Source organism: Dendrobates tinctorius, unplaced genomic scaffold (assembly GCF_039654945.1).
Source record: "Dendrobates tinctorius isolate UK_male_01 unplaced genomic scaffold, ASM3965494v1 ptg000063l, whole genome shotgun sequence".
NCBI lineage: Eukaryota > Metazoa > Chordata > Amphibia > Anura > Dendrobatidae > Dendrobates > Dendrobates tinctorius.
In genome coordinates, this window is record NW_027361731.1 from 21,219,306 (window position 1) to 21,244,922 (window position 25,617).

General features: G+C 46.1%; 1 pseudogene; it reads right to left on the minus strand.

The window, feature by feature from the left end:
- Positions 1–5,239: 5,239 nt before the first annotated feature.
- LOC141094295 (uncharacterized) overlaps positions 5,240–25,617 on the minus strand; it is a 31,815-nt pseudogene continuing 11,437 nt past the window's right edge.

Here is a 25,617-nt window from a genome sequence, read left to right on the forward strand (position 1 = left end):
GTCACGGGAGACTGGATACTCCGCCTCCAGCAGGGCGAATTTCTATGACACCCGTGACCCTGGATACACCGCCTCCAGCAGGGCGAATTTAAACAATGAAACATACAGCCGGATACACCGCCTCCAGCAGGCGAATTTCAATAGTTACACATGTATCTGGATACACCGCCTCCAGCAGGGCGAATTTACATAGATAAGGAAACACCAGGGAAACCGATACAATGGAGGGCCCTGCAATAGGGAACGGGGACGTGGAGACCTCTTGCACTCCCGAGTCAGTGTCTCTACACTCCTGACGGTCCCTAGGCAGATTCCGCACCTGGCGACGAGCAGGATACCTAAAAACCCTAGCTCGCCCTGCACCTATCCCTTTCTAATGAATTGGACGGTGCAGAAACTTATCCCACCACTGCACTAAAACACACATAAGGAAAGTTACAAACAGGGAAAAACCACTTAGCTTTGCTCTGTTGCTATTGCTCCCAGCAACAGAGTCCAGCACCTGAGTGCAGCTTTCCTCCTGAATAGCTGCTATTTCACCAAAGCTTTGTCAGAGCTGCAAGGAATGCCTCACTGTTGCTCTTTCCACACCAGGACTCTGACTGAGCTGCAAGGAACTCTTCTCTAGCTCCTTCCTCCACCAAGGATGGTTGGAAATGACCAATATCACCAACAGTGAGACCACCTGACTCTCCTTTATAGGCAAGAGCCAGAGCCATCACACCTGCTAGTGATTCCCGTGTTATAATACTAGCAACCACCGGGAGCAAACTAGAACTAAAGACACCACTGTGTAATGACCCTAATGGCCACCGGGGGCAAAACTAACTTTAAGCAACCAGCTTAAAGGAAAAAAAAGGTTACATGTGCTTTTATCTGTCACAATCCAGCATGGATCGTGACACCATGTATTAATTTTTTTTCCCGTTTGGCAGATTCCTGGCTACTGGACAGACCTTATCTCTCCATTTCCAGATTGGAGGGATTTCTGGGATTGCTGGAATCACCTGCAGGGCTTTATGTGACGTTCTGCATCAAGAATTCCTCCCCCAACCCACAATTGACCTCAGACTGGAAAGTGCTGAGAAATTCAAGGACATTTGTGATTTTCCTGTGTGGGGGCTGTAGACAGCAAACACATTCGGATTATGAAATCTGCCGGAAGTGGAACCGAGTATTTTAATTACAAAAATACTTTTCGACTGTTCTTATCGCGATTGCAGATGCTGAATGTCGATTTGTCGCTGTGGACGTTGGCTCATTTGGATGAGGAAATGACTCTCAGACTTTCAAAAACTCTGACATGGGCCAACATTTGTATCATAATTTTCCAGAGCCACAACCTCTTCCCAACACTGAAGAACTGCCAATGCTGTTTGTTGTGGTTGGGGATGAGGTCTTTCAAATGTGTGCCAACCTCCTAAAACCTTACTCGCGTAGAGACTTAAATCACACCAAATGGATTTTCAACTACCGACTGACAAGGGCACACAGAACTGTGGCGTGTGCCTTTAGCTTGCTGGTATCTAAATGGCGCATTTTGGGAACAGCCATACATATAAAAATTGAGACAATTGATGAGGTTGTGAAAGCGTGTTGTTATGCACAATTTAATCCTTGCAGAAGAGCGACCCAACTTAGAACCTGAGGAACCTGTTATATTGCATTATTACCAAGATCACCCTCTGAGAACTACAGTGGAAGTTACCCAGATGAAGGATAAGTTTGCTGTATACTTTGTTCCTAATAATGGACATGTGGCATGGCAAGATGGAATGGTTTAAGCCGCTAAGTAAAATGTACCTGTAATGTTAAAATGTACCTGTAATGTTTGCAGAATTAAATAATAAAATATCTGTAGTGAAACACCCATTACAAGTTCCCTCAACAATACAATACACACGTGTGTGTTTGAGGCGGCGCTTAAAGAGACAAAGAAAACACAGATATTGCAAAGAAAATAAACATTTAACAAAAAAATTGGGTTTAGGATCGAGGTCTCAGAGTGAGATGGTGTGGACGTTGGGGGTGTAGAGCTGAGAGGATTGGGTGGTAGTTGATGAGGAAGGGGTTACAGGGGAAGGAGAAAAAAATTGAAGGATTGGATCATGGAAGGAATCATGGGAATTGATAGACAAACTGGAAGGTAGACACAAGGGAAGGGGAGGGGGAGCACATAACTGACGGCGGTTGCAGATCGCCGCCGTCAGTCGGTGGCAGATCGCTCCCACCAGTCATGGGGGGGTCAGATTACGGTCTCCAGCCATTGTCGATGCGATTGCAGCATCAGCCATGGCTGGATTGTAATATTTCCTAAAATTTCATTGATGTAATATTACTATCGCTCTGATTGGCTGTTTCACTTTCAACAGCCAATAAGAGTGATCGTAGCCACAGGGGGGCAAAGTCAACCCCCCTGGGGTGAAGTACAAAGCCCCCTGTACCTGCAGGTCAGGAGACCTTTCATTAACCCCGGTCACCCGACCCGCAGGAGGGAGATCAATTCATGACGCCACATAGGCATCACAGGTCGGATTGGCACCGACTTTCATGACGCCTACGGGGTGTCAAAAGTCAGGATGGGGTTAATGGAATGTGGATGGAAAAAACAGACATTTTAAAATTTTGGGGAAAAAGTTCTTTAGACCCAACTTTGTGTTTTCACAAAGGTAGCAGAAAAATGGACCCCAAAATTTGTTGTGTAATTTCTCCTAAGTATGCAGATACCCCATATGTGGGAGAAAACTACTGTTTGGGCGCATGGTAGGCCTCAGAAAATACGGAGTAATGTTTTGGACAGATTTTGATGGAATGTTGTGCAGGTGTCATGTTGCGTTTGGAGAACCCCTGATGTGCCTAAACAGTGGAAAACCTCCACAAATGACTCCATTTTGGAAACTAGACCCATCAAGGAATTTATCTTGAACCCACATTTGCTTCACAGAAGTTAACAATGAACCATGAATATAGAAAAATCACATTTTTCCCACAAAAATATTATTTAACCGCACATTTTTTATTTTTACAAGGTTAACAGGGGAAAATGGATCCCAAAATTTGTTGTGCAATTTCTCCTGAATACACCAATAACCCATATGTGTCCAAAAACTACTTTTTAGGCACGCTGCAAAGCTCAGAAGGAAAGAAGCGCCATGTTCAGAATTTGCTGGACTGATTTGAGGGTGAAACACAGAAAAACAAATGTATAAAAATACTCTGTTGTAAAAAAGTAACAGTAAACAGCAAGTGCTAGTAAGAAGATGATAACAAAACAGGGTATTTTAGTTGATTTTCCTCATAGAGTGCGGATTTTTCAAGAATTCATTGCGGACTCCATATACAGAGCCAATAAGTGATAGAATAGCAGAATGACCTTTAAGTAACCGCATTTTGGTAATTATACCCCTTTTGGAATTTATCTACAGGTATAGGGATGATTTTGACTCCATGGGAACTTTCCAGAACAAGCAGCTGTGGATGTTGCTTAGTGAAAATTGAAAACTGCCATTGTGGCGCTCGTACGTTGCAGTCATCAATATGTGGTAGTGCCCAGCTCATGCTTCTGGAATCACACAACTGTAAATTATCTGGGCTGTCATCGCTACAGAAATGCCAAACATGTGGACGCTAAATGTGGTTTAGACACACTGTGGTGATCAGAAAGGAGGGGGAATTTGGATTTGAGAGTGCAGAATTTGCTTTCTTTTGAGAGGCGAGGAGCCAAAGCACTTTTCCAGAACCTTTGTTGTTATGAATGAGTCACCGAGGAGAAAAAAAACAAAAAACAAGCTAAGCCCAGAAAACCGGAGAGGTTGGTAACTAGCGGATTGCAGACCCCTGATCCTATCCACCCAACTAGCAGTAGCCATGGAGCGTGCGTGGTCCTAGACACCTCGTCAGGGCCGGAGAACTAAATAAGCCTAAAGAAAGAAAGGGAAAATCTAAACTGCCCCAGAGCAGACCCCAAAGCAATAGACAGCCCCCAACATGTATTGTCGGTGAAACAAGATGAAAACACAAACACAGATAGAAAGATAGGCTGAGCAAACGATGGGGCCCTCACTAAATAGAAAGGACAAGAAAGAAAAGCTGCTGTCTGCAATCACGCAAAAAATCCTGCCAAAAAAAATGTCCAACGTCTGATAGAAAAATGCCCTGAAGTCACTAGACTTCAATTCCCTATATCAGCACTCAGGTATACTCTGAAGGCAGAGCAAAAGAGATCAACTGATCAGAGACAAAATGGGGATTCAGCCCAGTCCCAGCCAGGGCTGGCTGAACACAAAACTAAGTAAACCAGACAAAACTCATATGAACAATAGAGAAAACTTAGCTTTAAGAAGGCAGGAACCAAACTGGAAACCAGAAGCCACAGTCAGGAGAAATCACCAGCAAGAAACTAGGGAGTTGGCTGCCTTAAATCCAATCAGAAACTCCTGATGTCCAATCGCAGTCCTCTTCCTCAGGTGGCCGGTCTCTGCCATTTAGATGAGCTTCATTACCTCCCTTCACCAACAGAGGGAGTCCAGATAGAGAACTCACTACTCCTCTGTCAGCACGACCAGCTCCATAACCCTCACCAGAAGCCAGAGGCAAACCCGAAAATGAGCTCACAACACTTTGTGCTACCAGTAACATGGAAGCCACATAGATTTCCATTTCCAGGTGATGGACCTGAGTGAGGACTTGCTTTTTTTGTGGATTGACTTGCAAGTTTTGTAGGGAACATTTTCCGTAACATTTGGGATCAAATTTATCCAGCACTCTACGCTGAGCACTTACACTTTGCCTCTAAAACTCTTAGTGACAGGATTCAGTTGAGACCTCCAAGTTATTCACTATAATGCAGCAGCAGAGTTACTCTGGACTCCGTTTGGAGATGTCCTTTTCAGAGGTGCACAAAACTGTGGTTGACTGCGCTTTTATGTACGCCTAAAAAGATAAACACAGCTGGATTATAGGAAGCCACATGGCATCCAGAGTGACTCCATCTGCCTCATTATAGGGAATCATCCACCAGAGGTTCCATCTGAATCATGTATTTCAGAGATTTACAAGTTATAAGTGGTATAAATGATTAGGGGACTTTATTCTTCGGGTAAGTGCGAGTACAGCGATACCAAATATGGGTCAGTGGGTGCTCTAGTCAGCTAGCCGAAACTGCATGGACCAAGGATCATCCCACCGAGCGCCTGCTCTCCTTTGACCGTGGGCATAATACTACTCAGACAACACAGGGTGAAGTTAAAATAACGTGGCAATATTTTATTGAACCACAAAACAGGCAAATATCATATAGAACAGGCCCAGCAAAATACCCAAGATGATGTAAAATTAGTCTCACACTTCCGCTGACTCGCCAGAATAAGAGCAGCTGTGACTTCAGAGCTTCCAGGGCTGACTACCCCATCTGTGGAATGCACAGGAGAAGGTAGCAACAAGCCTAAGAAGCTGAGAGTCCACTGAGGCTCAAGGCCAGGAGACCAGAGGCTCACATCCTGTCTTCTCCGAACATCTCCATGGAGCCAGGTGACCGGTGACTGCCAATTCTGGCTTTCCAAACATATCCATGGGGCTCTGGTGATCAGTGGGTCCAAATCCTTGTTACCCAAACATATCTATGATACAATGTTGGTCAATGGAGATCGTTATTCTTTCAGCTGGGGCCGTGGTCCCCTAAGCTGGCATCCTGTAAAATGTCAAATCTGTTTCCCTCGTGATGGAGCCATGATCTGGCAGCTATCCTGTAGTGTGTTTCTGGAGAGAACGCTTTTTATTGCAAAAACTGCATCTCCATATTTTGAGAGCTATAATTTTTCCATAGTTTTGCTGACAGTCGTGTGAGGGATTGTTTTTTGCAGGACTTGTTTTTTGCAAGACAAGAATACGTTTTCAGCTGTACAATTTTTATGTAAATTGCTTTTTTATTATGTATTTTTCCACTTTTTGCTCAGCAATATGATGATAAAGCAGTTTTTTGCCTTGTTTTTTTTTTCGTTTGTTTTTATGGTGTTCACTGAAGGGCACAATGGGACAGTTTTATAGGTCAGCTGGTTACAGAAGGGGCGATACCAAATGTTTGTGAATGTTATTTTAATTTAAAGATAAAAGTTAATTGGATTAAAAAAAATTTTGTTCTTTATTTTGTGATAATTAAATTGTAAAAAAAAAAAAAAATATTTTATTTTTTTTAACTCTTTTACATTGTCCCCGGATGGAACATCAACTGTATAATGACAGATCGCTGATCTAGCTGATCACAGCGCCATATCTATATGGCGGTTTGCGGTAACACAGCTTCTGTGGCACCTTATATATATATATATGGCGCCAGTCGGGAATGGGTTAAACAATGCTGTCTATGAATGGACAATGAGGCAAGTTGCGTGAGCCCTTTTAAATACTTGTCTCTTGCTACACAGTCAATAGGAAATATTCCTTCTAGTACAGACAATTTGCTATCCCCCCTCTAAACTGAGAATCCAGGAGCTAATGTGCCAGGATTGACACACACCTCCAGCAAAAATCCTTTTGTGCTTACAATACTGGTATATCCAGTTTCACCCCTTTGTCACCTAAATGTAACTACTGCCTTATTGATTTCCCTTATTATTTATTTCCCTCACACTCTACATGAGATTTTAGATGATAAAGAAGATATGATTCCCAGGACTAACATTTCCCACTTTCTGGACATGAATATGGCTTCTCCCCTGTGTGACTTCTGTAATGTATAAGCAATTTTGACATCTCGTTAAAACATTTCCCACATTCTGGACATGAATATGGCTTCTATCCTTTGTGAATTCGCTGATGCATAAGGAAATGTGCTTTCTGGTTGAAACATTTCCCACATTCTGAACATGAATACGGCTTCTCTCCTGTGTGAATTCTTTGATGTTTAAGAAGATTTTGTTTCTGGATAAAACTTTTCCCACATTCTGGACATGAATATGGCTTCTCTCCTGTGTGAATTCTTTGATGTTTAAGAAGATCTGATCTCTGGCTAAAACCTTTCCAGCACTCTGGACATGGATATAGCTTTTCTCCTGTGTGAGTTCTCTGATGTTTGACAAGACATGATTTCACTGTAAAACATTTCCCACATTCTGGACATGAATATGGCTTCTCCCCTGTGTGACTTCTGTAATGTATAAGCAATTTTGACTTCTCGTTAAAACATTTCCCACATTCTGAACATGATAATGGCTTTTCTCCAGTGTGAGTTCTCTGATGTTTGACAAGACATGATTTCTTTGTAAAACATTTCCCACATTCTGGACATAAATATGGCTTCTCCCCTGTGTGAGTTCTGTAATGTGTAATCAAATCTGACTGACGGTTAAAACATTTCCCACATTCTGAACATGAAAATGGCTTTTCTCCAGTGTGACTTCTCTGATGTCTAAGAAGTCTTGAATTAACTATGAAACATTTCCCACATTCTGAACATGAAAATGGCTTCTCTCCTGTGTGAATTCTCTCATGTGTAAGCAATTGAGATTTATATTTAAAATATTTCCCACATTCTGAACAGGTCAATGGTTTCCTCTCTGTGAGAATTATTTGATGTTCAACATCACTTTTGCAGCTTTCATTTTGCTTAACAGTCTGTGATGAATCCAAATAGGTGACTGATTGAAAAGGCTCCGATGATTGATTTTTGCTCTGAAGGGCTGGAGGTATAGCTGGAATAATGGCATACTTTTCATAGGTATCTGGTTTGACACCACAGTCATCTGCCAAGAATAAAACTGATTTTATTATTTTTCAATATCAATGCCTTATATTTTATAGCATTTCTATATACATAATTCTATACAACTCAAAGTATAATGAAACTATGACCTAAGACACTGGTGAGCCACCTGTTGACAAATCCCATGGTACTGAACCTCTAAAGTACAATCGACAAACATAATACACAAATGCAGAAAAGTTTGAAGCAATAAAAGCTGGATTACTTACCGGTAAAGCTCTTTTAATGAGTCTACGACAGCACCCACTTGGAGAGAGGGATCCGCCCATAGGAACAGGAAACCTACAGCGATAAAAGAGGGCGGTCTGCCTCTCCTCCTCAGTTGGATTTCAGAGTACCCGGAGGACTGCCATTATTAGGCAATTTCAATATTTTAGTTTATCAATTTTTACATCTAAGAAGGTGTATATACATTATGTTAACTTCTAGAGAGGGTAGTGAGCGGGTGCTGTCGTGGACTCATTAAAAGAGCATTACCGGTAAGTAATCCGACTTTTTACTCTTCGCCACGACAGCACACACTTGGAGAGACTTTCAGAGACCTTCACCTGGGAGGGACCACCGTGCCGAGGACCACTCTACCACAGGCTAGGTCAGATGAGCATGATAAATCAAGCCTATAGTGGTTATAAAAGGTAGAGGGCGTTGACCAAGTTGCAGCCTTACATATAGACTTGATTGCGACGTCTCCCCTCTCTGCCCAAGAGGAAGCCATTGCTCTGGCGGAATGTGCCCTGATGCCCTCTGGAGGATCTTCATTACTCACGGGAGTATGCCAGACCGATCGCGGTCTCCACCGAGACAGGGTACCCCTTGTGACCTCATATCCCTTCTTTTGGCCCTGGAAGGAAATAAATAGAGCCCTCCTCCAGCTGCTAGACCTCTCGATGTATCGTAATACTGCTCTTCTAACGTCTAGTGTATGGAATTTTTCTTCCTCTGGAATAGAAGGGTTACTAAAAAAATGAAGGGAGGTGGATCTCTTGCGACCTATGAAACTTCCCCGCTACTTTTGGTTGGTATGAGGGGTCTGGTTTTAATATTAGCTGATCCTGGAATGTTAACAGGAAAGGGGGTTCTATTGAGAGTGCTTGTATGTCGCTAACTCTTCTGGCTGAAGTTAGTGCAACTAGTAGTACTGTCTTGAGAGACAGGTGCTTAGGGGAGATTGAGTCTAACGGTTCAAAGGGGGGACGTGTTTGGGCATCCAGTACCAAATTCAACTCCCAAGGAAGAACTCTGGGTATGTGTATCGGTTCGCTCCGCTCACAGGCCGAGATGAATCTGGCTATCCATCTATTGCCTGCCACGTTATAACTATAGAGGGCCCCTAGAGCAGACACTTGGACTTTTAGTGTGTTAACAGATAGTCCTAAATCTTTCCCTTTTTGTAGAAATTCTAGGATCAGTGTTATCGGTATTTCCCTATTGTCGGGAGCTCTGTGAAACTCTAGGAACTTCCTCCATACCCTGGTGTAAATTTTTGTAGTAGCCAATTTTCAACTCTGCAGGAGAGTATTGACTAATCCTTCTGTGAACCCCCTTGCTCTCAACATTTCCATTTCAAGTTCCAAGCCGTCAAGTGGAGATTGTCCACTTGAGGATGGAAGAATGGCCCCTGAGAGAGGAGCTTGGGGGTTGAAGAAAGCACCCAAGGGTCTTTTACTGACATTTCTTGCAGGCATCAAAACCATGGCCTCCTGGGCCAGAAGGGCGCTATTAAGATTATTCGTGCCTTCTCTGCCCTGATCTTCCTGATGACCTGCGGTAGTAGTATGATTGGGGGAAATGCATATGCTAGTTTGAACTGCCATGGGGCTTGGAGGGCATCCAGAATTTCCGGACAGTCTGTCACATTCAAATAGGTGAACCTTTGCACCTGCCTGTTTTTCCTAGTGGTGAAGAGATCTATTTGGGGAAGACCCCATAGTGACACAATGCGTGTGAATATTTGCCGGCTCTGGCACCACTCTCCTTGCCATAGTGTATGGCGGCTTAGAAAGTCTTCTTCCGAATTGTCTCTTCCTCTTATGTGGAGGGCTGAGATCACCAAAAATTGTTTTTTGGCAAAGGATAAGATCTTTTTTGCGAAGACATTAAGGCGACTGATCGAGTTCCGCCTTGCCTGTTCAGATATGCGACCACTGTGGTGTTGTCTGAAAGGATTCTCACGTGTTCCCCTTGTAACTGCGGAAGAAAATGATATAATGCATGACTAACCGCATTTAGTTCTTTTAAGTTTGAAGAATCCTGATCCTCGCTTATATTCCACAGGCCTTGGGAGAAGGCGCCTCCCATATGAGCCCCCATCCTGTGGGTCTGGCGTCGGTAGTAATTATACGGGAAGGCGTTATCACCCATGGTACTTCTCCCGATAGATTATCATCCTCTAGCCACCACGCTACGGAAGTTAGGACCGTCTGGGATAAAGTAAATTTCTTTGCCAAATTACCTCAGTCATGGGTTTCCTCTAAGAGAATTTGATGTTGTAGCTCCCTTGTGTGGAACTGGGCCCACTGAACTGCCGGGATGCAGGAAGTAATGGACCCCAGGAGAGACATTGCATCTCTCAAGGACATGCACGGTCTGTCTATTGCTAACCTGATCTTCATTTTAATTGTTGCAATTTTTACCTGTGGCAGTAGGCATTTTTGGTTTATGGAGTCTAGGTGGAGACCCAGGAAGGACTGGACGGATTGTGGCTCCATTCTGGACTTCTTGAAGTTTATTATCCATCCTAGAGCCTGTAGAGACAAGATTGCGTCAGCAACTCGTCTATTACATTGTCGAGTTGAGTTCCCTATTATTAAAAAGTCATCCAGATAGGGTAATATCAATGTGTCCTTCTGGTGTAAGAAGGCCATCACTTCCAGCATCACCTTTGTAAAGACTCGTGGTGCGATGGAAAGGCCGAATGGCATGGCTATGAACTGGAGATGCTGTATGGTGCCATCGAGGGAGACCGCCACTCTGAGGTATTCCTGATATCTGTAATGGATGGGAAGATGATAGGAAGAGGAGCTTAATTGTAGATCTAATAGATTCCATCTTAAATTTATGATTTATTATAAATGAATTTAGCTTCCTCAGGTTGTTTATAGTCCTGAATGAGTCATCTGGTTTAGGTACCAGAAAAAGAGGGGAGTAAAATCCTCTCCCTTCCTGTCCTTTAGGCACATGGACCAATACTTTTTTGTCCAACAGACTCAGAATCTCAGTTTCTAGGGCCCGCTATTGGATTGGCGAGCTGAGAGATGTTATGATAACTGAGTTACGGGGAACATGGTGGAACTCTATTTTTAACCCTTCTCTAACAATGCCCAGAATCCAAGGGCTGGGTGTGACTTTTTCCCATTCCTGAAGAAAAATTTTTAGTCTTCCTCCTACTGGAGGGACTGACTCCTTAGCTCCTGTCTCTGCGGAAGGAGGATCCTTTAAACATGGCACCTTTGCTCTTTTCTTCCTTCGTGGCCCAGCGATTTTGATTTTCTGCTGGCCTTCCTCTGCCAAATGGTCGTCTCCTAAACGCCCTCCTATAAAATGGGAGAGAGGGGTTAGGGAAGCCTTTTTCCCTTTCCTTTGCCTTGGTAAGGATTTCATCTAAGGTTTTTCCGAACAAAAACTCACCCTCGCAAGGAATAGCACAAAGCTTTGCATTGGATTGGGTGTCACCTCTCCAGCTTTTAAGCCACAGGCTACGCCTGGCGTTATTGAGCCTGCTGTTCTGGTTGCCAGGCGTAATGAATCAGAAGAAGCATCCGCTATATAAGCAGCCACGCCACGGATCGATGGAATAGCGGCTTGTAGTTTGTCTCTGGAGATTTTTTGGTCTATTTGCTGGTCTAGTTGATCAACCCAGACCAGCATAGAACGAGCTGTGCAAGTACTAGCTATTGCCGGTTTAAACGTGCCGGTAGCTGCCTCCCATGCCCTTTTTAATGAGGCATCAGCTTTACAGTCAAGTGGGTCTTTTAGAGCCCCTGCGTCCTCCACTGGTAGGGCTGATTGTTTTGAGGTGGAGGCGACCGCCGCGTCCACTTTCGGGAATTTAGACCATGTTGACAATTCCTTGTCGCTGAAGGGGTACCTTCTTTTTGAGGTCAAGGGGAGATAACCTCTCTGGTCCTGCTTCTCCCATTCCTTCTTAACCAGAGCTTTTATAGCTGGTATAACAGGAAAGGCTCTCCTCTTCCTATCTGTTAGTCCTGGAAACATAATTTATGTGGGGTTTGCGGCTCCCTTGTCTCTGTGCACCCCATGGTGTTCCTCACGGATTTAACCAAGTTGTCCATGTTCTCTAAGGGGAAACACGAACGCCCCTCCATATCTGAGGAAGATGATGATGTGGATGCATTGGAACTATCAGAGACTACTGCTTCGTCCTCATCGAGTCTAAGCTAACCGCAGTTGGTGTGTTATTCTTTGTACTTATGGGTGTACTGCTAGGCTGGGTTAGGGCCTGTAACTCTTCCCTTACTATGGCCCTTATGTCTGTGGCTGATGCTTGTTTTGCTGTTTCATTAATGCATTTTTTGCATAGCCTTTTTGTGTAAGAGTGCGGTAGGGGACGTGTACAAAGGGCACATTCTTTATTTTCTTATTTCTCTTTTTTCTTAGCCTGAGGTGGAGACGTAGTGAAGGAGAGAGGGAGAAAGAGAAAAGTATTTATCAGCTTGATAGGCAGAGAGCCGTCCACTCACCCAGAGAAGCTGTAAGTACAGGATCAGGAGGCTGAGAAGGAGGCTTGATGGCGTGCCTTCTGTCTGAGGAACCTCAGCGCGAGTGATCCTTGGATGCCGCTGTATCACCTGCCTGGGGATGCTGCTGTATCACCTGCCTGGGGATGCGTGTCTTGTCCTGGGGAAGACATGCTTGCACGCAATAATCATATCCCCGAGGTTTTTTGTAAGCCCCTTCATTACACCGGTACCTCCCCCTCCATGTGCGCCTGCTTGTCTTAGGTGCGGCTAATTAGTATGCGTCCGGCCTGGAATACAGCCGCTGGGCCGCTCTGTAAATTAATATTGTTCCGTTTTTGTTTTTTTTTCTTTAGGAGGGGGCGGGGAACGCTCCTACATGCCCGTGCGTGGTCTCGTGATACTTCCCCTGGAGCCGTGCGTGCGTCCTGTACTGAGGAACCTCCGGTAACCCGGAAGTTCCTCCTTACCCTTTCCTGTCGGCGCTGCATGTGCGTCCCCTCCTGGACGCTGAAGCCTTTAGGAACGCCGGAGGCTACCACAATCTCCCCCCGGTTCCGCGCTCCCACACAGACCGGGATGGTTCCTCCCAAATCCCAGTGGCGTGTAGCTCTGCAGGGGAACCCCGGTCGGCCTCACCTGGAACTGGCGTTTCTGCCCACGCTGCTGCATCAGTTGAGGAGGGAGCCGGATCACTGCACTCCCCTGTCGATGCTTCTGGACCGGAACCCCTGCCGTTCCCGCAGAGACTGCACAGGCAGTTCCTTGGCCCAGGTATGAGCTGTAGGAGAGTCCTGCGGTTTCCCATAGGAACAGGAAACCAACTGAGGTGGAGAGGCGGACCGCCCTCTTTTATCTCTGTAGGTTTCCTGTTCCTATGGGCAGATCCCCCTCTCCAAGTGGGTGCTGTCGTGGCAAAGAGTAAAAGAGAGGATTAAAAATAAGCTTTATTATTACATTACTATCTATAGCAACAGATAAAAATATACACTATAAAACATGTAAGATTCTTAAAGGGGTATTCCTATCTCTGATCAACTATCCCAATATGTAGTAGGTGTAATAATATTAGGAATCATGTAGTATAGTTCTTCTGACTCGCTATGTTGCGCACCCCATGTGCAGGGCATTGCATTAGATTAGGTATCCATGGTTACTACCCCTGATATAGTGACTTAGTTGCTAATGGTCATAAACAGATACCTAAGCTACTGCAATGCCCTGGACATGGGGTAAGCGACAGAGAATCAGGAACATTATACCATATTTCTAATTGGAGGTATTTGCTATTATTATTACTACTACTACACCTACTATATTTTGGGATAGGATCTTGAAAATGAGAGTACCCCCTTAAGGCCTTCTTTACACGTCAGTGTGTCCAGTACGTGTGGTGAAAATTTTCATATGGACCGGAGACACTTCAACACAGACCCATTAAAGTGAATGGCTCTGCGCACATGTCAGTGTGTTTCCACGGACCATGTGTCTGTGGGCAAGGCACACTGACATGACTTTTTTAGCAGAAGAACGGGCCACAAAATGTGTCGCACAAGCGCACACTAATGACACATGGATGACATCCGCGTGACATCAGTGTGACACGTAGCGGCGCCTGGGAATCACCGGTACTGTTCGCGCTAATCTCCAGGTGTTGAAAACAGCTCACATCATTGTACCCTGCTCTGCCTGTGATCAGCGCAAGCAGGGGACAATATTGAGAGTTGTATTCAGCCCCCACTGTCTACATAGAGAAAAATTAAATATAAAATAAAAAAATTAAATATCACATTATACTCATCCTTACACCTAATCCAGTGAAGTCATGGTCATCTGTAAAGAAACAAAAAAACAATATCCCTCACCTGTCCAAAGTTGAAAGAATCTAAAGTGTCCCACGCTGTAATCCATCTGTGCGACATTTGCTTATCAGCGTCAGTGGTGACCTGAGGCAACCACTCACATTGAAAAGCTGGGTAGAATGACTTATTGCACCCTGATTTCTCAAGGTGAACTGCAATGATCTCACTGAGGTCATCACAGTTCATAGGCCAGCTCTCGCTGCAGGGAGTCATTTTCCTTTGCTCTTCAGCGGGAGTGGTTGCTTCATAACCCTGCATCAAACTCCATAGCACCCAAAAGCCCTACAAATGTTGGCTGACCTTTATCCACCCCCAATTCCTCAAGATGGTTTGAACATTTTTATAAATAAACCCCTGTACTTTGTGTCACTCCCACCACATTGTAGAGTGTAAGCTCTTATGGGCAGAGTTGTCAATATCTTTGCATTAATTATTGTATTATCGTTAACTTTGTTATGACTGTTGTATATGAACTGTTGAATTGTAAAGCGCTGCCGAATATGTTGGCGCTATATAAAGATTATTATAATGAGCAAATGTCGCACAGATGGATTACGGCGTTGGTAACTCGATTTTTTCAACTTTGGACATGTGAGAGATATTGTTGTCTTTTATTTTTGTTTGCTTACAGGGGACAATAGCTTCAGCGGTTAAGTGTTAAGGGTTTGTACCCATTACCGTGAAAAAAAGTTCTGATTTCGGTGTAGAAAAGTAGGACTAATAAACATGCCATGCGAATTTCATGTGAGTACAATCCGAATTTCCACACCTAGCATCCGCCTGACATCAAAATACCATGTAATTGCTATTCATAGAACGGCAGAGTTGGAAGGGACCTCCTGGGTCATCTGGTCCAATACCCTGCTCAAAGCAGGAATCACTAAATCATCCCAGTCAGATGTCTGTTTAGCCTCTGTTTGAAGACTTCCATTGAAGGAGAAATCACCACCTCTCATGGCAGCCTGTTCCACTCATTGATCACCCTGTCAAAATTTTTTTTTCTAATATCTAATGTCTCCTCCCATTCAGTTTCATCCCATTGCTTCTAGTCGTTCCTTGTGCAAATGAGAATAAAGATGATCCTTCCACAATGTGACAGCCCTTGAGATACTTGTAGACATCCATTGTCTCTTCTCAGACTTTTTTGAAAGCTAAACATTCCAAAATCCTGCAACCGTTCCTCATAGGACATGGTTGGCAGACCAGTCACCATTCTGGTGGCTCTTCTCTGAACTTGCTCCAGTTTGTTGATGTCTTTTTTTAAAATGTAGTGCCCAAAACTGGATACAGTATTCCAGATGAGGTCTGACCAAAGAGGAGTAGAGGATAATGACCTCACGTGATCTAGACTGTATGCTTCTGTTAATACATCCAAGAATTGTATTTGCCTTTTCTCAACTGCATCACACTGTTGACTCATGTTTAGTTTATGATCTATTACTATGCCCAGGTCTTAATCACATGTGCTGTTGCTTAGTCCTAATCCTCCTATTCTGTATATGCTTTTTCATTTTTATTGCCCAGATGTAGTACTTTGCATTTTTTCTTGCTATAAAACATTGTGTTAGTTGCTGCCCACTGCTCCAGTTTATTTATATCTTTATGAATCCTCTCTCTCTCTTCTCTAGTGTTAGCTATCTGTCCTAACTTTGTGTCATCAGCAAATTTAATCAGTGTACCCTCAATTCCTTCATCTAAATCATTGATAAAGATGTTGAACAATACAGGGCCTAGAACAGAGCCCTGTGGTACACCACTTGAGACATTCTTCCAATTGGATGTGCAGCCATTTTGTTAGGCGTCGGATTCCTGGCACTGCACAGCGGGAATCCAGAGCCAGACATCCTGCGGTCTCCCATTCTCCTCCGACCGCTCGGACTCCTGCTCAGCAATCTCGGCGAACCAGGCATTCCCCGCAGACTCGTTCTGTGAGCCTGGATGTTGCTGCCACCTCTGGTGCAGCAATGATAACGCAACCTGCTTTGCAGGGAACTGCTCTAGAGGCTAAGTCCTCGCGCCGTGCGACTGGGCATGCCCGCAACTTGTCCTCTCAGTGGAGAGCAGGGGTCACATGTGAAGGTCCTATGTCGGATCTGATTGGTCCTTCCTATAGTACTGGAAGGTCCCGGAAGCGCATGGCTATAAAAAGCCTGCATGGCGGCTCGGCCATGCGCTAGTGTAGCATATTATGCTGTGTGTGTATGGTGATGGATGCATGGACTGGTGTCTGACTTATTATGAAACCCCTTCCCTCGGATATTACGAATGGTGACAGTATGTTGGGTTAGTCAGCTCCAGATTGTGGCAGGCTACACGCCACTGAGCCTTCCTCACCTACACTAGCGTCCGTCGGTGCCCGGCTCCTCCGGCATCGTCGCTTAGCGGCTTCAGTTACGGCCGTGCTGCAGTAGTAGCAGCTTTTGGTGTTCGCGGCTGCGACGCCACACGCCGGCTGACCTGTGCAGCTAACAGGTTCAGCCTTTACGTCTAGTTCATACTTTGGCGTCTCTGTGACTAAACAGAGTCCGCTCTCAGGCTCTCGGGTGACGTTAACCCGAGCGCTGTATCGCACTTCTAGCGTATCTGCCATTGTCCAGCAGCGGTCTTGTCATCTACCGCACGGTGGACCCCGGGCGGCGAACGCGCCTTCCATTATTTATATCTGGTGCGTTCCGCCGACCCTAACATTACACTAGCGCCAGGGTCTGGCTGGCAATGGCAGACGTGCAGCAGCTGCAGTGCTACATTCGGCAGCTGGAGAGCAGGTTGGCGGCTATTGAGAGCACCAACTCAGCTGCGAATGCTGCGCTAGCTGCTGCTCAGACAGTCGCTGAGGCTGTCTCACGTGCGCCCACACTTTTGCCCCTGCCGACAATGTCTCGCCTCCCGCTCCCCGATAAGTTTTCGGGTGATAGTGCCTCCTGTAGGGGATTCGTTAGTCAGTGCTCCATCCAGCTGGAGTTGCTGGCTGCACGGTTCCCTACGGAGCGGGCTAAGGTGGGATTTATTGTCTCTCTGTTGTCTGGCCGGGCATTACAGTGGGCCACGCCATTGTGGGAACGTGGTGATCCCGTGGTACAGGGGGCTGCTCAGTTCCTCGCAGCTCTGAAGCAAGTCTTCTTGGGACCACGGGTCACCCACGATACGGCTCTCCAACTGTTATCTTTAACACAAGGGTCACTTTCGGTTAGCCATCATGCTGTCCAGTTTCGGACACTGGCTTCCGAGTTAGAGTGGCCGGACAAAGTGTTTGTCCCGGTGTTTTGGAGAGGCCTGGCTGAGCACGTAAAAGATGCTCTAGCTACTAGGGAGATTCCCACCAGTTTGGAGGAGTTGATCGCCGTTTCCACCCGCATTGATCTCCGCTACACAGAGCGCGGGTTGAAACGAGCGCAATCCAAACGTAGGGTTAATTTGGCTCCCACCTTTACTGAGCCGCTGAAATTTCCCGCACAGGAGCACCTCTCCTCTGAGCCTATGGAGGTGTCTCGCACCGGCACTAAGTTGCGTCCGATGCGAACCTCTGTGCGCTGTTATCAGTGCCGACAGTTGGGCCACTCGGCTGGCACATGCCCTCAGCGGCCAAAAAGACGACCACGTTCAGTGGCCGTAGGTGGTGGTCAATCCAAGGTGGGACCCTTTTCACCCAAACCGGTGTTCCAGGGTACATTAGATAGTGGGTCCTCCTCCTGGGAGGCAGAGGTCACCCTGGATTCCGGGGCCGAGGGGAACTTTATGTCCTCGACTTTTGCCCAGAGACACGCTATCCCTCTGGTGATACTCCCCCAACCTCTGACCATCAGGGTGGTAAATGGGGCACCGTTACCATCTCAGGTGACCCATCAGACAGCCCCACTCGGACTCTCTATTTCACCCTCACATCGGGAGACTCTGTCCCTGTTAATTATGCCCAATGGCATCGATCAGGTGCTCCTCGGAGTTCCCTGGCTTCGTTGCCACTCCCCGCATATTGACTGGGCTTCAGGGAGGATACTGGGCTGGGGCAAGGACTGTGAGGGAAGGTGCCTGAGGGGCAGCGTTCAGGTGGCTTCCACAGAAGTGCCTGCGGATCTCTCCTCGCTCCCCAAACCCTACCACCATTACGCGGACGTCTTCTCTAAGAAGTCTGCGGAGACGCTCCCACCGCACCGTTCCTATGATTGCCCGATTGATCTCCTGCCAGGCACAGAGCCTCCCCGAGGCTGTGTTTACCCTTTATCACTCCCTGAGACGGAGGCTATGTCCCAGTATATCCGGGAGAACCTGGCTAGGGGTTTCATCAGAAAATCGGTGTCACCGGCTGGTGCCGGATTCTTCTTCGTACAGAAGAAGAACGGAGAGCTACGCCCCTGCATCGACTACCGAGGTCTCAATGCTATCACGGTTAAAAACAAATACCCCCTACCATTGATCTCGGAGTTATTTGACAGGTTGCGGGGGGCCCGGATCTTTACTAAACTAGATCTGCGGGGTGCATACAACCTGATCCGCATTCGCGAAGGAGACGAATGGAAGACAGCTTTTAATACCAGGGATGGCCATTACGAATACCTGGTTATGCCCTTTGGCCTTTGTAATGCCCCAGCTGTCTTCCAAGATTTTGTCAACGACGTCTTCCGCGACATGCTCTCTACCTCGGTGGTGGTCTATCTGGATGACATACTCATCTTTTCGCCAGATTTGACCACCCACCGGAGAGACGTCTGCAGGGTCTTTGACCGTCTGCGGGCGAACTCGTTATTTGCCAAGCTGGAGAAGTGCCAGTTTGAGCAGGAGTCCTTGCCGTTCCTGGGCTATATCATCTCGGCCCAGGGGCTGGCCATGGATCCGGCCAAACTACAAGCGGTAATGGACTGGCAGGAACCCCATTCCCTCAAAGCGGTGCAGCGCTTTTTGGGGTTCGTGAATTACTACCGCCAGTTCATACCACACTTTTCCACACTGGTGGCTCCTTTGGTTGCTCTCACCAAGAAAGGAGCTAACCCCAATGCTTGGTCAGAACATGTCTCCAAGGCCTTCTCGGCTATAAAATCACATTTTGCTGGCGCTCCCATATTACATCGTCCCGATGTGGATAAGCCGTTTATCCTTGAGGTAGACGCTTCTTCCGTCGGTGCAGGAGCAGTCCTTTATCAAAAGGATGCTCAAGGTCGGAAGCACCCCTGCTTCTTCTATTCCAAGACCTTCTCACCGGCGGAGAAAAATTACTCCATCGGCGACAGGGAGCTGCTAGCCATGAAGTTGGCTTTTTCTGAATGGAGACATCTCCTGGAGGGAGCCCGGTTTCCCTTTCTGGTATATACGGACCATAAAAACCTGGTCTATCTACAGACGGCCCAACGCCTGAATTCCCGTCAGGCCAGGTGGTCGCTCTTCTTCTCACGATTCCGCTTCACCCTCCACTACCTCTCTGGAGAGAAGAACGTCCGTGCGGATGCTCTCTCACGTTCAGTGGTCTCAGCGGAGGAGGGAGAAGCTGAGCCTCGGTTAATTCTCCCGCCGGAGAGTTTTACGACCGTGGCTCCAGTTGCGCTCGAGTCGGTACCACCGGGCAAGACCTTGGTGCCTCCTCAGCTACGGCCGGAGGTCCTCGCCTGGGCACATGCCTCCAGAGTGGGTGGCCATTTTGGTAAAAAACGGACCGCCGAACTCCTGGCAAGGTCATATTGGTGGCCACATATGGCTCGAGATGTCAAGGAGTACGTGCAGGCATGTGTTTCGTGTGCTCGGAACAGACCCTCTAGACAGAGGCCGGCGGGGCTGTTGTTTCCCCTGCCAGTGGCGGATAGACCATGGGAGATGGTTGGCATGGACTTCATAGTTGGCCTGCCCAAGTCTGGTGGCAGTACGGTCATCTGGGTGGTCACCGACCATTTTTCCAAAATGGTGCATCTGGTGCCACTCGCACGCCTGCCTTCCGCTCGAGGTCTGGCCACCTTGTTCATTAAACACGTATTCCGTCTACATGGCATGCCGGACAAAATCGTGAGTGACCGTGGTCCCCAGTTTGCGTCTCGGTTTTGGAGGGAGCTCTGCAGTTTACTCAGCATCGAGCTAAATCTATCCTCCGCTTACCATCCCGAGACGAATGGCTTGGTCGAGAGAGCCAATCAGACCTTGGTCACCTATTTACGACATTTTGTCTCTGCCAGGCAGGATGACTGGGCATCCTTGCTACCTTGGGCAGAATTTGCCCTAAACAATGCCGTGGCTGATTCCACTGGTCAGACGCCCTTTCTCCTAAACTATGGCCAACATCCACGTGTCCCTGTCCCGATGCCAGTGTCCTCCACTGACTCCAGGGTGGCAGACTGGGCAGTGGAGGCCCGGGACATTTGGGATCGCACTCAGGATGCTATCCGGGCATCTAAAGAAAGGATGAGGGCGTCCGCCGACATGCATCGGCGGCCTGCGCCAAGCTTCTCCCCTGGCGACATGGTATGGCTCTCCACCCGAAACATTAAACTGCGGGTTGAGTCTCCCAAGTTCGCACCGCGATACATTGGACCATTCAAGGTCCTCGAGCGACTTAGCTCGGTGGTCTACCGCCTGGCTCTACCTCCACATTTGGCCATTTCGGACGTGTTCCATGTGTCCCTCCTCAAACCAGTTCACATGGTCCGGTTTTCTGAGTCATCTGCCGGGTCATCAGACTTATCGTCTGATGAGTTTGAGGTTAACGCCATCGTGGGGCGCAGGTTTGTCCGTGGCAAAAAATTTTATTTGGTGGACTGGAAGGGTCATGGGCCCGAGGCTCGGACCTGGGAGCCGGTGGAAAATATTCACGCACCGCTCCTGATCGCGGCCTTTGAGCGCAGTGAGGCTCAGAGAGGGGGGGGCCCTAGGAGGGGGGGTAATGTTAGGCGTCGGATTCCTGGCACTGCACAGCGGGAATCCAGAGCCAGACATCCTGCGGTCTCCCATTCTCCTCCGACCGCTCGGACTCCTGCTCAGCAATCTCGGCGAACCAGGCATTCCCCGCAGACTCGTTCTGTGAGCCTGGATGTTGTTGCCACCTCTGGTGCAGCAATGATAACGCAACCTGCTTTGCAGGGAACTGCTCTAGAGGCTAAGTCCTCGCGCCGTGCGACTGGGCATGCCCGCAACTTGTCCTCTCAGTGGAGAGCAGGGGTCACATGTGAAGGTCCTATGTCGGATCTGATTGGTCCTTCCTATAGTACTGGAAGGTCCCGGAAGCGCATGGCTATAAAAAGCCTGCATGGCGGCTCGGCCATGCGCTAGTGTAGCATATTATGCTGTGTGTGTATGGTGATGGATGCATGGACTGGTGTCTGACTTATTATGAAACCCCTTCCCTCGGATATTACGAATGGTGACAGTATGTTGGGTTAGTCAGCTCCAGATTGTGGCAGGCTACACGCCACTGAGCCTTCCTCACCTACACTAGCGTCCGTCGGTGCCCGGCTCCTCCGGCATCGTCGCTTAGCGGCTTCAGTTACGGCCGCGCTGCAGTAGTAGCAGCTTTTGGTGTTCGCGGCTGCGACGCCACACGCCGGCTGACCTGTGCAGCTAACAGGTTCAGCCTTTACGTCTAGTTCATACTTTGGCGTCTCTGTGACTAAACAGAGTCCGCTCTCAGGCTCTCGGGTGACGTTAACCCGAGCGCTGTATCGCACTTCTAGCGTATCTGCCATTGTCCAGCAGCGGTCTTGTCATCTACCGCACGGTGGACCCCGGGCGGCGAACGCGCCTTCCATTATTTATATCTGGTGCGTTCCGCCGACCCTAACACATTTACAACCAATCTTTGGATTTGATCACTTAGTCAGTTATGAATCCACTGAATGGTTGCCTTGTCAATTCCATACTTAGTCATTTTTTCAATAAGGATGGTGTGACATACTTTGTCAAATGCTTTGCTGAAGTCAAGATATACTGTATCTACAGCATTTCCCTGATCCACCCAGTCAGTGATTCTGCCATAGAAGGAAATTAAGTTAGTCTGTCATGACTTATTAGTTACAAACCCATGCTGACTCTGTTTAATCACTTCATTCTTATCCAGGTACATAAATACATGTTGCTTAATAATTTGTTCAAAGATCTTTCCTGGAATAGAAGTCAGACTTACCGGCCTATAGTACCCTGGGTCCACTTTCTTCCCCTTTTTGCAGATAGGAACAACATTTGCTCTTCTCCAGTCTTCTGGGACTTTTCCTGATCTCCAAGAATTAGCAAAGATTATGGAGAGTGGTTAAAAAAATTTCTTCTGCTATCTCCGTCAGTACTTTAGAGTGTAATTCATCTGGACCTGGAGACTTGTATTCATTTATGTTGGCCAAGTATTCCCTCACTATCTTTCTGTTTACAGAGGGCCTGGATTCTTCTATTCCTTTAATAGGACAGTAAAGATCAGTTGATGTTACATTTCCTTTCTGAGAGAAAACCGATGCAAAATAGGAATTTAAAGAGTTTGGCCTTCTTAACATCATTTTCAGCTTGTAACAATCCTATAGCATCTTTGACTTTTCTTTTGACATATCCCCAAAATCCTTTTTTTATTGCTTTTGACGTCTCTTGCAAGCCTTAATTCATTGTCAACTTTAGCTAATCTGATGAGTCCCCTGGAGGTTCTGCAGACAGCAATATATTCTTGTTTAGATATGCCTCCCTCTTTCCATTTGGTAAACATTTCTTTCTTACTTTTTAGCACATGTTTATGTTCGGTGTTCATCCATCCTGGTTTCCTTAAATGCTTCCTATTCTTTCCTCTTTTTGGAATTGTTAATGATTGTGTTTTGAGAATCTCATTTTTCAAAATTTCCCATCCTTACTGGATATTTGTGTCCTTAAGGATATGCAGCCATTGGATCCCTCCAATTCTCTTTCTGAGTCCCTTAAAATCTGCCTTTCTGAAATCTAACCTTGACGTCTGAGTCTTCACAGGTCTTCCTCCTCTAGCTATCCAAAATACTAAAATAGCATTGTCGCTGCCTCCTAGGGTCCCAGCCACTCTTACCCTTACCTCCTCAATCATTTCCTCCCTGTTACTAAGGATTAGATCCAAGATAGCAGTTCCCCTTGTTTTCTCCCCTACGTTTTGGAAGATAAAGTTCTCAGCAAGAGAGGATAGGAATTTGCTTGACCTATTAGTTTTGCCTCAGTAGTTTTACTCTTCATTGCATTATGATTTTAACATGAACTTTGACAAAGAGAATTACTATGTCATTTACACATATTTTTCCAAGAAAATATACTTCAATACACACATACAGTATATACAGTGGAGAAAAAGGATTTAGACAGCCACCAATTGTGCAAGTTCTCCCACTTAAAAAGATGAGAGAGGCCTGTAATGGACATCATAGGTAGACCACAGCTATGAGAGACAAAATGAGAAAACAAATCCAGAAAATCACCTTTTCTGATTTGACAAGAATTATTTTGCAAATTATGGTGGAAAATAAGTATTTGGTCAACAACAAAAGTTCTTCTCAATATTTTGTTATATATCCAGTTTCTTGCTGACCTGTTCATTCTTGTGCATGTCTCATGTGTTTTTAATCCACTAATTTCTTGCTTATGCAAGCCTTGGGAGATCCCCGCCTCTCTCGTGGGACATGCACAAGAGCCATTTTGCCCAGCGTGCCCATACCGTGCAGCGCCTTTCTGAATCCTGCTCATGAAGGTGTTGTTCACATGATCAGGTTTTAAATACATTAGATAGGACTGCTCCGAGAAGGGTTACGGTGACGTGGTGGAGTGGCTTCGTGTACATTTTTTGCAAAACACATATCAACTAATTACCCTGTTCCTGTTATCATTTTTTACTAGCACTGGCTGTCTACTGTTATACATTTTTTACAACAGATTATTTTTGCACGTTTGTCATACTGTGTTTTTTGTTTGTGTTTCAGTCTTTAGGTGGTGTGAACAGTTTCTTACTGACCTGTTCATTCTTGTGCATGTCTCATGTGTTTTTAATCGTGGTAACATCAGTGAGGTGAAGAGAGGTCACCGTGAGACACTGAGCTGAGCAAGCACAGACAGCTCAGTGTCTCTGCTCGATGGCAGCCTGCCGTGTAGATGGGGCAGAGCTAGACCCGTCATGGGACAAATGGATTACTATTTTCTCGGTGGACAGGTGAGGAATATTGTTGTTTATTAGTTTAATTCTGTTACAGGAGGCATTGCCTTCAGTGGACTGGGCGATGATGCAAGTATGATTTATTGTAGATTCATTAAAAGGAGTCACTGTCATTCTTTCAAAGACTTTATTCTTGGTGTGTGTTTTATTCAATTTGACTATGGGGTTAGTAATGGTGCGTCTTATTGACGCCTCTCCATTACTAATCTCTGAGCTTGATGTCAACTGACAATACAAAGGTGACATCAGTCCCACCCATCACCCCACTTGCAACAGCACCAGGGCAAGTGGGAAGAGCGAGGCCAAGTGCCAGAATTGGTGTATCTTATATATGCTCCATTTCTGGGGAGGCTGAGAGCTGATGTTTTTAGTCTGGAATGGGGTCAATGTCCATAGGTCCTTTGTAGGCTATTAATATCAGCCCACAGCTGTCTGCCAAGCCTTTGCTGGTTATTAATTATTGGGGGACTTTACGTCAATTTTTTTGAGGGGGCCCTCATTTTAGTAACCAAGAAAGGCTTAGTATACAGCGGTGAAGGAGGGCACTCATAATTTAACAACCAGTAAAGGCCAAGTATACAGCTATGAACTGACATTAATATCCTGGGAAGTTCCATGTGTATTACCCCCTTCCTAGGGTATAAACATCTGCCCCCAGCTGTCCACTTTCTCTCTGCTGGTTAATGAATTGTCGGTGGTCCCCACTCCATTTTTTTCATAAAATAATTTAGTAAGTAATAAAATACATGTAGAGCAAGCTGCACACACACACTGTACTAATTCTATATGTGACTGACATCTTTATATTTATCTATTCTATTCTGTTGGGTCACGCTGTGATTTTACTGTATGCAACAGATGAATGGCCGGCTTTTAAAAGGACATGGGTATGTAAAAAAAACAAAAAACGGACGACACTCGCATGGTCCGAGTGCCGTGCGATTTTTTTCTCGCAGCCATTGATGAGTACAAGTAAAGTTGCAGAATGCTCATAGAATAACATTGAGCAGAGTGAGGTTTGATTTATTGGATTGCATTTGCCCATTTTCCTCGCAGATGAGTATGAACCCTTAATGTGATTTTTTATTTTAGTCTTAATTTTACGCTATGTAGACAGTGGGGTCTGAGCAGAGGACAATGATAGGAGCTGTCTTCAACACCCGGTATCAAGGATCAGCACAAACAGTACTG